Source organism: Triturus cristatus, chromosome 11 (genome assembly GCF_964204655.1).
Source record: "Triturus cristatus chromosome 11, aTriCri1.1, whole genome shotgun sequence".
NCBI classification, from domain to species: domain Eukaryota; kingdom Metazoa; phylum Chordata; class Amphibia; order Caudata; family Salamandridae; genus Triturus; species Triturus cristatus.
The window spans coordinates 725,275,393-725,289,608 of NC_140594.1; positions in this window are offsets into that span (position 1 = coordinate 725,275,393).

The following is a 14,216-nucleotide window of genomic DNA, read 5'->3' on the forward strand; positions in this document are numbered from 1 at the left end:
TCGGAAGCCCCGTACCCTCCTGGAAATCACGAGGGATAGTTGGGAAAAGGAAGGAGCCCAGGACGCCCAGGACTTACTTGATTATTCCAATCGATTAAAAACCCGGCTACACAAACTTAGACTCCTTTCACAGGAAACTCTAGAAAAGGCCCAACAAAAACAAAAACATTTCTACGACAAGGGGAAAAAATGGAGACACCTAGATGTGGGCGATTGGGCCCTTGTTCTCCTACCCTCCTCAAGTCACAAACTGAGAAAAGAATGGCAAGGCCCATATCAAATAAAACGGACCATAGGGAAAACCACTTATGAGGTACAATTGTCTCCTTCCAGATCTCAGATCTATCACATCAATATCCTTAAAAAGTGGTTAGGTTCCCCCCCCCCTGCTCTGCCCAACCTGTAGCCACAGCCATTCCTCTCCATACCCCTGTTTCTCATACGGTAGGGAACACCGTTATTAACCCTGATCTCACAGACACAATGAAAGACGAGTTGTTAACCGTCATAATGAACCACAGCATGATATTTTCAGATCAGCCAGGTCGTACCACCTTGGCTGTCCATTCTATTCCCACAGAGGAAAGAGTAGTAATAAAACAAAAACCGTACAGAATACCAGAAGCCCGCAGATTGACTATGAGAAAGGAAGTCGAACAGATGTTAAAGGCAGGTATTATAGTACCCTCGAAGAGTAACTGGTCCTCTCCTGTTGTTCTAGTCCCAAAACCGGACGGCACTACTAGATTTTGCATAGACTTCAGGGCTGTCAACAGGGTGTCGAAACAAGACGGGTACCCCCTACCGAGGGTAGACGAACTAATCGAACGCCTTGGTGAGGCCAGATACATAACAACAATCGACCTCACCAAGGGCTATTCGCAAGTTCCCCTTCATCCGAATGATCAGGAAAAGACAGCGTTTATAACCCCGGACGGTCTTTTCCAATTTACCGTCCTGCCTTTCGGGTTGCACGGAGCCCCAGCAACCTTTAAACGTCTCATGAACACTGTCCTGGCCCCCCACCACAAATATGCCTCAGCATATTTAGACGATATAGTGATTTTTAGTCCCAGTTGGTCTGCACACCTACATCATCTAGAACAGGTCCTCACAGCCTTGCAAGAGGCCAACCTACACATAAACGCGAAGAAATCAAGACTAGCCTTCACACAGGTGAAATACCTAGGATACGTGTTAGGCGACGGTCATATAACCCCTCAACAGGAGAAAGTGAGAGCCATACAGTCCCAGCCCTTCCCCGCCACTAAAAGGGATCTGAGAGCCTTTTTGGGGTTGGTGGGATACTATCGGCGGTTCATCCCTCACTTCGCCTCTCTGTCTGCCCCTCTGACGGATCTACTAAAGAAAAACACTGCCACATCCGTCCATCTGAAGAATCCCTCTCCCGGGGCCTCCGCCGCTTTCCAAGCCCTTAAAACTGCTCTAACCTCTGCCCCCGTGCTGATGACCCCAGATTTCAATAAACCTTTCTTTTTACAAACTGACGCCTCTGGGGTTGGCCTCGGGGCTGTGCTTTCTCAATTGGATGCGGAGCATAAGGAGCGACCCATTCTTTTCTTGAGCCGTAAGTTGAATCCCCGCGAAACAGCCTATCCCACGATCGAGAAAGAATGTTTGGCTGTGAAGTGGAGTATTGAGAAGCTTCGGTATTATTTGGAGGGTCGACATTTTACCCTTTTCACTGACCATGCTCCCCTCACTTGGTTGCACTACAACAAGGGCCGGAAAGATCGAAGCCTACGCTGGTTTCTCTCTCTCCAGCCTTACAATTTTTTGGTACACCATTGGAAGGGTTCCGATCAAACCAATGCTGACTTTTTGTCCCGATATCCTCTTTCTCCCGATCGGCGAAAGCTTAGGGGGGAGATTTGTAACAGGGTCGACGGGGCTCATGACAAAGATAGGGATAGTGACCCTCTATCTTTGTTGCAGAATCGGGACTGGCCCTTTAACGAAGACGCGGACTCGGAGGAGGCGGAGTTCGCCCCTGTGACGTCAGCCTTTGTCGACCTATCCTTGACCTCCACGTCGTTGAAGAAGGACGACCCGGAAGACGCCAGCACGGAATCCGTGGACAGCAAAGGAGAATCGAAGCAGACGTCGGAGGAGAGGAGATGACGGGAACCCGACAGGGACGACGGAACCGATCCCGGGAGCAGCGCAGAACCGACAGAGGAAGGGCCAGGAGGCCGAGTACACCCCGCATCGCCCAGCCACACTTCAGGAGAAGTGTGGCTACCCCAGGTACGCAGGAGGATCCGGGGACTGTTCTCCTTTAAAGGGGGAAGCGGGTGAAGTGCAGAAGGGCTGTCAAGAAGGAGGGGGTTGAGGAGCATGACTGATTAGGGGTATTTCGCCTTGGGGAATACGGTTATGCCCTCTCACGCTTGGTGGCGGTCCCTGGTGAATTAGCACTTCCCGCACTCCCTTTCCCAACCATACTGTAGATACGCAGAACGTCCACCTAAAGCCCTGTTCTCTTTTGTTTCATTCCACATCCACTGCCGCCCGTGAGGAAAACCAGAGAGGGACGCAGAAGTCGGGGGAACAAGGAGAGGACCCAAAGAGAAGGAACTTCCGGACACGAGTTAACTGGACTGTTATACTTGGTTACTCCTGCTTTAAATAAACCACCTACGTAAACTTTCAACCGCTTTATTGGCTCCTTCCCTTCTTGTCCACTCTACTGGGTGACAGGTCCGTATCACTGTTCTACTGTGCCGTAGGGGTACGTGTGGTACGCACCGTACCCACGCATTCATTGCGTGTGTATGGTCCGTATCACTGTTCTACTGGTGCCGTAGGGGTACGTGTGCAGCGCACCATACACGTCCCCTTCCGTTGTTGCGGTACGCAGGGGTTGCTGGCCACGCCCCCCAAAGTGACCAGACCCAGGTGGTAATGTATGGCCTCCATATTATAGGTTTGGCTTTGAGTATGGGGTTTGTTTCCTGCCCCTCACCCCCACCCTGGCCCCTGGGTGTTGTTCTCACCTTCTGCGGCGTGTGCATCAGGTGCGGAGCACCAGGTCGTAGGCCAAGAGGACCGGGATGACCCATACGACGGGGTTCGTGGCGTGTACGTCACGTACCGGGGCTCCGTTGCAGAGCGGTTCGGGGCGGACTCTGCTTTTGCGGCTGTGTTTGACTCCCGTAAAAAAAGAGCTGTACGGAGTGATGTAGGGATGAATCGTACTTGCTGGGACTTGAAACCGCTGCCTAAATACGTTCGGATGTCGCGTACAGGCTGTTCCGGATCAGAATCGTAGTTTTTTTTACACGTACGGTCTTTTGTACGATTCGTACGGAAATAGGCTTTCTGTACGAATCGTACTTCCTAGGTTGTAGGGACAGTTTACCGGGTACGAGTCTTACGGAGAAAACGCTCATTACGACGATTCGTACGGCCTTTTTCCAGGATTGGAATCGGCCCCTTGGTGTAGAAAAAGTGCATCAGACCTTCTGCATGTTGTGAATGGGAATAGTAAAAGTTAGCATCAGAAGGTATGTTAGTTTGTAGTGTACATTTATTATGATGCGTACGAAATCAGATATTTCTATATTGTTGCTAAGCTTAAGACATTCCAAGAAATATTTATATGATGTATATTTTTTTATTCAAAGTAGAAATATTTCTTATTCAGTTGTACACATTTTTAAAACATTTTTGATAAACAGATTTTATTTACATTTGTAAAGCAACATAATAAAGTTTTAACACTTTGGGCCTGATTTAGATCTTGGCGCTAAAGGTTCCACTGCCGCTTTTTCAACAGATTCACCGCTCGCCGACTTGGCGCTCCGCCCGACCTTTTTCCTCTGGGAGGCGTAGAGATTTTGCGCAATCCCAGGTTTACAAACCTTTGTAAATCTGGGATTGCGAGAAATCCATGGTTGAATGAATGGGAACGCCCATGTTCCACCCATGGAACGTCTCCCAAAATAAAATGTAATGCAATGCAACACAAGCTGCTGCATTGTGTTAATTATTTGTCTTGCAAAGCAACGTGACTCCGCGCAAATCGTTCCTTGCATGGCTTTGTAAATATCTACTAGCATTTTGCATCATGAATGTGCCACAAAAGTGGTGCAACCATGATTCAAAATGTTAGTAAATATGGCCCTCTGTTTATTTCATGAGTGGTGAACCTTGTTCAATGTGGCGTATAATTTACAGAAGGCTGGCGAAGTTGATTTATATTAGATGGTTTTATTTACTGAGAAAAAATCCAATTTATTTTTTAACAAAGAGCTGACAAAAAGCAAGATTGATCTCAGGGACGCAAAAAAGACTGTGGAGAAGCTAGTATGAACCCTAGTTCTTATGCAACTTTTGTATGATATCAAAAGAGAACCATAAAAAATGTAATTGCACAAAAATTTAATTTATCTGAGCAAATATCAGCAGTCCCTAAAATAACCAAGGAACTGTTCAGGATTATAAAAGGACTTCAGGAGCCAAAGCCTGTACAAATGGACGTTTCACAATTATCTAAGCAGTTGGCTGATTTTTTTCTGACAAAAACAAGAAAATGTAGATCTGATGCTTAGAGAGAATTTATACAGAACTCTGTATGTTTAGATTCACCCTTGTCTGGTACGAACTTGCTTAGTCAGTCTTCAACATCTTCTCTAGATTAACCCTCTTCTCTAGATTAACCCTATCTACTGTTATTCCGAGTGGCAGCTGACATCTATAGGAGGGTGGGGGCGCATGAAATAAAACTTACCGGACTCTGCGACATCCTAGCGCCGGACCTCTTCTTTCGCCAACATAGGAACTGGATGCTGGAACTCCATTGGACAATCCTGGTGCTGCTCTCACCAGCATGAGAGTAGCACTAGGATTGGTGAGGGAAGCCTCACTTGGCTATCTACAGTGGTCTGGAAGCGTTGGCTTGCTGTAACCCAGTTGGGTTAGAGATGTTTAAAGTGCACATGTGTTGCTGGCCAGCCAAAAAGACATGCAAACTTTAAACAGTACAACACCAGGCCAGCCTCCTTTCTGCTGCTGTCACTTAGCAGCAGCCCCACCCCCACCCTGACGCTCTGCTGAAGACGAGGGATGAGAAAAATAAATGGTAACAAATTACTATTTTATTTATTTTTCATCTCCATGTCTTTGGGGGGATTTTTAAGTGGGGTGACGCTCCTCCGGTCAAATGGAGGAGCCACCCCTAGTCATTCCAGACATAGAACTTGTTTCCTTGAAAAAAAAGGCTCAGCTTTTAGGCTTCAGACCTATGTCCACCTCAGTACATACAACTGCTGGCCCCTTTTTTGAGTTGTGTTCTCTCGGTTGCAGTGTTTTGTTGAGTCCAGTGCATATCAGCAGGTGGGTTTTCGCCCAGGAGTACTGGACTCAGGGATGTTGCAGTTCTCAATGACCAATCCAGAATAATGGATGCCAAAGCTACATACTACTACAGAAAAGGACCCACGTGGCTATCACTGCAAAATCTTGCTTTTTAGGATGGATTTTCCCTTTTCTCAATCACAGCCTCAAAGTTTACATGGTTAAAGTTATCATTCAATCTAGGCTGGATTGTGGGAATGCCATCTTCCTTGCTGCACCAAAAATGCATCTGGCACACTTTCAAATGTTTCAAAATGTTGCTATCCTCCTTCTTAAAGGATTGAACAGAACAGATTCAATTACAGAAGCCAGAAAGCAATTACACTGGCTCCCAATACATTCACGTATTTATATTTAAGGCATGTCTATTTTCCACAAAGCCATGCACACTCAAACACCAGATTTCATTGCAAATGAATGTTCTTGGTCCACGTCAATCAGAAACTTCCGATTGAATCATTTCTACTTTCTACGAGTTCAAAGGATTGGAACCTATGCCTTTGGAGACCAAGGGTCCGATTCACAAAGGTAAGCTGAGACGAAAGTCTAACTTTACGACTTTCGGTATTCTCAAAGGGCATTTACGAGTAGTAAAGTTAGCATTTTGTCTCAGTTAAACTTAAGTTTGGGTCTTAAGTTAAACTGAGACCAAAACTAAAACAAAGGTCTAACTTTACTACTCGTAAATGCCATTTGTGAATACCGAAAGTCGTAAAGTTAGACTTTCATCTCAGTTTACCTTTGTTATATGGCCCCAAGCCTTTTCAGTGGCAACAACCAAAGCATGGAACACCTTTCTTTTGGAGCTACATAAGCAACCCCCTCTGCTTCATTTCAGGTAATAAGTGTAAACATTGTTTTTTAATTTGTTAACACATTTGCAGTAGCCTCAATCGATCAATCAATCAGATTTGTAAAGAGCTGTTAGTCACCCGATAGGGTATCCAGGCGCTTGCATGTCACGCCCTTCATTTAGTGACAAGAAACTTTAGCAGGGTATTAGTTGTGGTCTAAGAATATTTAAACATAAACATTAATAATTATGGTACATTTTTTAATTAAAATTATTTTTCTCCGTTTAATAATTTTTATACTTTTAAAGTTATAATGTATTGTTCTTTTTCTAAATGTATAATACAGTACATTTAATTATGTAATTACAATTTGTGTGAAATTAATTTAGCTTTGAAAGAGCTTTCATGTTTTATACATTATTATATCTGTATTTTGTTGTACCACTCCCTTTATTTTTTAGTATGTGTTCATCATTTGGGGCTGTTCAAGGTTCTGTGCAGACGTGAATCCCTCTTACTGGTAATCTTAACTTATTTTTTAAATGATTTAGTATTTGGGGGAAAGTAGTGTTATTTAGATTAGTATAGTGTTCTAAATGTTAGATGTTAGATTTGGCCCGCTGTGCAAGGTCAAACCCAAACCTTTTGCCTTCACCCCTCCTGTTTTCTGAAGAATTTATTTGATGGCTTTTAAGACTCTGTGCACTTTCCACTGCTAATCAGTGCTAAATTGCTTGTGCTCTCTTCCTACAACGTGGCACATTTCATTTACTTGTAAGTCCCTAGTAAAGTGTTCACACATGTACCCAGGGTCTGTAAATTAAATGCTAGTAGGGGGCCTGCAGCTCTTAATTTGGCACCCACTTAAGTAGATCTGTAAACCATGTCTCAGGCCTGACATTGCAGCCAGTGTGCAATTTTAAACTGCCAATTCGACTTGACAAAATAACCCCTTTGCCAAGTCATAAAGCTCCCTTTGGAATACATGTCACCCCTGGTGTAGGTCTTAAACAGCCCATATGGCAGGGAGCATTCAATTAAAAAAGTTGGAAATGTATTTTGTACATGTTGTGCTAGTGGAAAATTCAGAAATTCGTTTTTTGCTATTATGAGGCCTACCTCTCCCATAGGACAACATTGGGTTATCTTATTATATTTAATAACTGCTAACTTGTGTTTCAGAACAGGTGGAAATATCATGATTGGTGTCTAAAGAATTGTATTTAAACTCCTCTTTAATGCTAAAATGGATTTTTAATCACAGTTCTGAAAATGCTACTTGTAGTAAGTTGCCACTTTCTTGCCCTAACCATTTGGTGTCTGCAGCCTGCTCATGGGCCACATGACTAGGTGTTGTTGTAAATTAAAACAACGATGTGATTAAGCATTTACTAAAGACATTAATTCCCTTCTCTAGATCATGTTTTCTCCGTTATGTTGACCGAAGTTCGGACTCCATTTTGTATTGTTATGCTTCCACGTGTTCTCCACGAGAAGAGTCCAACCTCTGTGTTAGTTGCTCTTGTAATCTGCCTAGTAACAGTCTATAAATAGCTCCTTTGTCCATCTGGCACATGCCCAGACTTGACCACATCTGTTATCAGTTAGCCTTGCTTGACCATGTTTTCGCGGGCTCAAGGAGTGTGTTAGCTCCGCCCACATATTGATTCAGTATCGAAAATGACCATAAATGGTAATGTTCTTCGGCCTCATGTTGTATCCACCCACTTATGAGCCCCTCTATTGTGTATAAAAGGGGACCATGTACGTAAGTTCTTTGTGCTACTCTATGCAATACTGAAGAGTGTTGTGTAGATTGTAGGACCACCCTTAAGGGTTAATAAATGCTGTCTTTGTACTTTGCAGTTTCCGTGCCAACTTCCTTATAGATTCCATTACAGGAGAGCGAACCCTTGTGTCCTGCGGGCCTAGCTGGGGCCTGTATTCATCAATTGGCGCCCGTCACGTGGGGCTCATCGGCGACTCGGATGCTCAAAGGACTGGTCGCGACGAAGGTGAGGAATTTGGCCGGGGACGTGATCACTGCCAGCGGCGTCTTAGCCCTGGCATCCCGAGGTTTTTCTTCCTTCCCTTCCGAGCTGACCGTCTGGCTGTGCGAGTCTCCAACAGAAAGAATTGGATCCATTCCCTGCACTGTAGGAAGATGCCGCCCGGATTGGTGGAACCTGCCGTGCTGACCGATCAACGAGAAATCTTGGCTGCAGAGACAGGCCGTGCTGCGGAGCCAAACGCCACTGAGGAGCTCTTTCCGGACCACGCGACTCCTGGAGGAAGGCGATATCATCTTCGACCAAGGAAGTGAGTTTTCCAGTACCGGGACATACTGTCAGAACGGCCCTTGGGTTAGTGAAACGGAGAGCCGATGAGGCAAGGGGGGGGGGATCAGCCCTGCATTAGTGTAGCGACACCCGTCTTGGCCCGCTGGTGAAGAAATCAACCGCTGCCCAAGGGGAAGAGTTCTGACAGACTTTTAGTTTCAGGAAGATATTGGGTTTTATTTTTACTTTGACATGGAGAAAAAGAAAATCCTTTGTGCCTTAGGGTTCATGTTGACAGTAGCCATTGTTGGGATAACCACATGGTTCGTGGAGGATGTAACTCCCGCTCGGAAGATTCTTGTGTTGACAACCCCGGTGCCTGAGGAGCACTACTTTTATACATTACCATATCAAGAGTTGAAGCATCGACAGTCTTACTTGAACAACACTTTCATCCAGATGCTGCATCATACCCACGTTGCTACGAATGCTACGAACTGTTGGATATGCGGGATGATGCCAGCTCATCAGAAGAAAGGAGGAACGCCATTTATACCACTTCCTTTCTCTCATAATGGCTCTTGTAGAGCATGGTATACTTTGCTTTTTGCCACTCGGAAACCGACAGTGGGACGATTGCTCTTCAGACTCAATAAAGAATGCCATCAAGATAAAAATGGGTATCCACAAGCGAATGGGACAATTTGGGAGTGGGAAGAGTACCGACCAGACAATGAATCCATTCCCTACATCTTCACGAACACAAGAGACACTGTGGGAAAGGACAAATTTGTGATTCAAGTAGCACAAGCTCAAGCGGACCTGTGTGTCCAGAGTGTGGGTTTTATCCCTGTTGGTGTTAGTGATTGTATTACTGTTCTGAACATTGATGGGTTGAACAATAGTACCTTTTTAGCCTCCCATAATACGTACTTTGTGTGTGGAAATAAAGGTTATTACCGTCTGCCGGCTGGGTGGTCTGGGGTATGCTATGTATCATTTCTATTACCTCCTGTATTCCTAGCTCCCGCATCTTATCATAAGGATCTGAAATTATTGAATAATGTGACTGTAAATAGGTATAAACGTACTTTATCAATTGACGATGTAGATCAGACTGATACCAGTCTGCAGCAGTATATTGATTTTAACTTAGGACTGTTTTTCTTTGTTGGAGCTGCCCTGAACAGTAGGAAGATCCGAAGATTAACAAGGGTGGTAGAAGCTGTGACAAATCAGACTGCTGCTGCTCTTGGGAATCTTACGGAGGAATTACAAATTACTAGAATTGTTGCATTGCAGAATCGTATGGTATTAGACGTTATGCTAGCTGACAGAGGAGGAGCATGTAAAATTATTGGAAGTAGCTGTTGTGTGTTTATCCCTGATCATACGCCATCAGTTTATAATGCCATTAATAAACTGCATAAAATTGCAGCTGAGATCCATACAGAAAACGGCACTTGGTCCTTTTCTGGATGGTTTTGGGCGTTAATTACTGCCTGGGGATGGAAGGTTCTAACTGGTCTCTGCATTATTGTAGCGGTTCTGTTTTCGTGCTGTATCTGTGTTCAATGTGGTCCCTTGCTCTGCTCATTATGTGTATCATTCTGTATCCCTGATAAGAAAGCTATTGCCGATGTTGCTCACCAGAAACGTTTAGCTAAAGAAGTTGAAGAAATGATGACAATTGACATATATGATGATTATCCTAACAAACCGGATGTCTTCAGTAAATGCTGAAAGGGTCGTCTGTTGTAAATTAAAACAACGATGTGATTAAGCATTTACTAAAGACATTAATTCCCTTCTCTAGATCATGTTTTCTCCGTTATGTTGACCGAAGTTCGGACTCCATTTTGTATTGTTATGCTTCCACGTGTTCTCCACGAGAAGAGTCCAACCTCTGTGTTAGTTGCTCTTGTAATCTGCCTAGTAACAGTCTATAAATAGCTCCTTTGTCCATCTGGCACATGCCCAGACTTGACCACATCTGTTATCAGTTAGCCTTGCTTGACCATGTTTTCGGGGGCTCAAGGAGTGTGTTAGCTCCGCCCACATATTGATTCAGTATCGAAAATGACCATAAATGGTAATGTTCTTCGGCCTCATGTTGTATCCACCCACTTATGAGCCCCTCTATTGTGTATAAAAGGGGACCATGTACGTAAGTTCTTTGTGCTACTCTATGCAATACTGAAGAGTGTTGTGTAGATTGTAGGACCACCCTTAAGGGTTAATAAATGCTGTCTTTGTACTTTGCAGTTTCCGTGCCAACTTCCTTATAGATTCCATTACAGGAGAGCGAACCCTTGTGTCCTGCGGGCCTAGCTGGGGCCTGTATTCATCAGTGTGAGTGGAAGTTGTTCATTGTGTACCCCTCACAGACAGCCCCACAATAGCAAGGCTGGTTGGTGGCAGCATGTGTAGCTCTGGCAAGATAGGGAGGGCGGAGCTGGGAGCAACCCCACTTCAACATCAAAGACGCTGCCTCAGCACTTGCACAAATAACTTCACACTAGGCTATTTTCACTCCTGATATCCAGGGACCAGGGCAGGGCACCCGTATAAAAGCAGACCCTCTCTTCAGTTTACTTCTGGACCTGTGGAAAGACACAGAGAGGACTTCCCTGATGACTCTGGCCTGCTGGGTTCTTTAGAGGACTGTCCTGCTGCACCAAGAGGACTGTCCTGCTGTCTGATACCTGACCTGTGCCCTGCTTCTTAAGACCTGCTTTCCTGCTTGAACCCAAGTGACTTCAAGAGCTAGTTTGCTGGCCTCCTGATCAGAGCATCAGGGACAAATAAGGCTCCGACTATCTTTCCCCCGCATCTGGAAACAGCCTGAGTGAGCCCTGACCATCCAAGTGGTGCTCCTCCAGTTCTGGAGCCTTGGAAGCGGGGCTAAAGGTGCCCAGATAGAACAAATCCAAAATTAAGGACTTAAAAAAAATATCTGCCAAAGTGTTCCCAGAACCAAGGAGTGACCAAAACCTACCTGCTTGCTGATCCATCCAAGATGCATCACTGTTCTGCCTAATTACGTGTCAGCTACCATCGCGTTCTTCTCCGCAGCAGCAAATCCTATTCAGTGACTCCTTACAGAAGGGGTATCCGGCCTCATGGAGCCATCATCGGCTACAGCCTCAATGTGCTGGAGATTTTCAAATAATATGAAAGGTAAAAAGGGTCTGATTATGAGCTTGATTATGAGAAGGTGAAGAAGACGACACGGCAACAACTCCCTCGCGCCTTGTTATGATGTCTCCGATGGGCCGGTGGTGGTCTTTCTGATGGCGGTGAATGTTTATTTATATTTGTTGATGCATGTGTGTATATTCTGACTACACAAGTGTTGAATGTACACATATACATGACACATGTGAAAAAATACCTAATGCCCATTGAGTCTGGACCATATGTGCCCAGCCCAATCAATAGGTAAATACTACAAAATGGATTTTCCTGGATTTCGGCACCAAAAAGGTAGTTTACTTCAGGGTCAAGACTGAATGAAAGAAAAGAAAATGGGTGACTATGCACCCCAAATGCTTCTTTTCCGACCCGAAGCAGGTGGTTCCACAGCCACAGTCGGCTCGTCGGAAAGTCAACTCTTAATTCGGACAGCGGAGATTTCTCTGTACCGCCCTATGGCAGCTGCTTTCCCTCAATCAACACCCCAATAGTTGGCGAATGGCTGGGGGTGGATGCGGTGATCTGGCGGTCTTTTATTCTGAAATCCGACAACATAGTAATAGGGTGGGAGGACCACTAAGCACTGAGCTTGCAGTTCATGGACCGCCAAACTCGTAACAAGGCCCTTAGTGTAGATTAAAGTAGGCGCCATAATTAAAATGACAAGCTTAATGTGAAATACTAGAAATTACACAAAATTAAGGAGGCGTAATGAAAATTTCACTCTGTCTAATTTTAAACTAGCAGTTACTGGTTTTGGCTTCCCCTTCAGTTTTCAAGCAAATCTTATTATGCCTGCACTTTCACCAGGCTTTTTAAATAAGTACTTATGTCTATAATTGTTTCGAATTGTCACACCAGCTGGAATTTATTTTCTCTTTGGAGAATCATGACCTCTTATGACTGTTACTGTATGAAATCAGAGTTGAGCAAACTCCACAACCAATCTGCAGTATCCATCCATACCTCCTTCCTTCCACTGACTAGAATGCCATAATCGGGCACTGCATATTTTTTAATGAGCAGACAGGGGAGGAGACCGAACTTTCTGAATTCTAACCTTTATTGTTCATCCCTCTGAGATGTCAATGGTAAGCTCACTCCACAGACTCGTAGCTAATCTGCCTTTTCTAGTTACATTTCTAAAAGCACTGTCTGTGACAGCTGCATCTTCCCTGGGAACAATTACATGCTTGGACGTGATGCAATCCGCCTTTGAAACTGGAGTGTGCAGAGACAGCTTTTGTATTGGTAACTGATGAAATCGTGAAAATCTTTGACAAGGGGAGGGAAACCATGTAGTAAAGCTTGACCTCAGATGTAGCAGACTGTAAGGTTTCCACTAGCTGGCTGGAGTCAAAACAAAGGTTGGCAGGAGTCAATTCCTTGTTATATTCATATTAAATGATAAATTATTTAATTTAGGTACAATTTGTCAAAACATAAACAGCTGATGGAAATGGACGTCCAAACGACTGAGCTTTATTAATTATTTATTTCAAGGTATATCTTAAATCTATTAATGAGCTTTGTCTAGAGTAGAATAGGGATGCTTGCTGCTTTTTAGGTGCCGCAGACAGTCCTTAATTAAGGGAAGTAGCTGTCAATAGAGCAGCTGGTACATTGGCACCGGGGCAGAGTGTATGAGAGGGACACTGCCCCTATAGTAGATGTTTTTAGAAAACTAAGGAATGGGATCTTAATGTACTTGCTTGCATTAGGGCCGGTTGCACCCTGATACACCACTGGCTCGTATGTATCAGTGACTGCAGGTAGATGGCACGGACCTTATTTGTGGGGAATGGGACTTAAGTTACATGATAACACTATTTGCAGAGCAAGAGAGAAAAGTATACAACAAGCATTTGCAATGCAATAGGTCTCGCATTTATAAGAGTTTGAGCTATTGGCATTGCAAAATTACAATGCCTTTTATTTATGTTTTGGTTTTAAAACAAATAAAAGGCATTGTCATTTACAATGTCAGTAGCATAAACTCGCCTAAAAGCAGTGTGTGGAGTGCAGCAGTGTGTGGAGTACAGCAGTGTGCGGCGTGCAGCAGTGTGTGGCGTGCAGCAGTGTTTCGTGTAGCAGTGTGAGGCATGCAGCACTGTGTGGCGTGCAGCAGCGTGCAGCAGTGTGCGGTGTGCAGCAGTGTCGTGCAGCATGCAGCAGTGTTGTGCAGCATGCAGCAGTGTCGTGCAGCATGCAGCAGTGTCGTGCAGCATGCAGCAGTGTCGTGCAGCGTGCAGCAGTGTCGTGCAGCGTGCAGCAGTGTGCAGCAGTGTCATGCAGCAGTGTGCAGCAGTGTCGTGCAGCAGTGTGCAGCAGTGTCGTGCAGCAGTGTGCAGCAGTGGCGTGCAGCAGTGTGTGGCGTGCAGCAGTGTTTCGTGCAGTAGTGTGCGGCGTGCAGCAGTGTGCGGCGTGCAGCAGTGTGCGGCGTGCAGCAGTGTGAGGTGTGCAGCAGTGTGCGGCGTGCAGCAGTGTGCGGCGTACAGCAGTGTGCGGCGTGCAGCAGTGTGAGGCGTGCAGCAGTGTGAGGCGTGCAGCAGTGTGAGGCGTGCAGCAG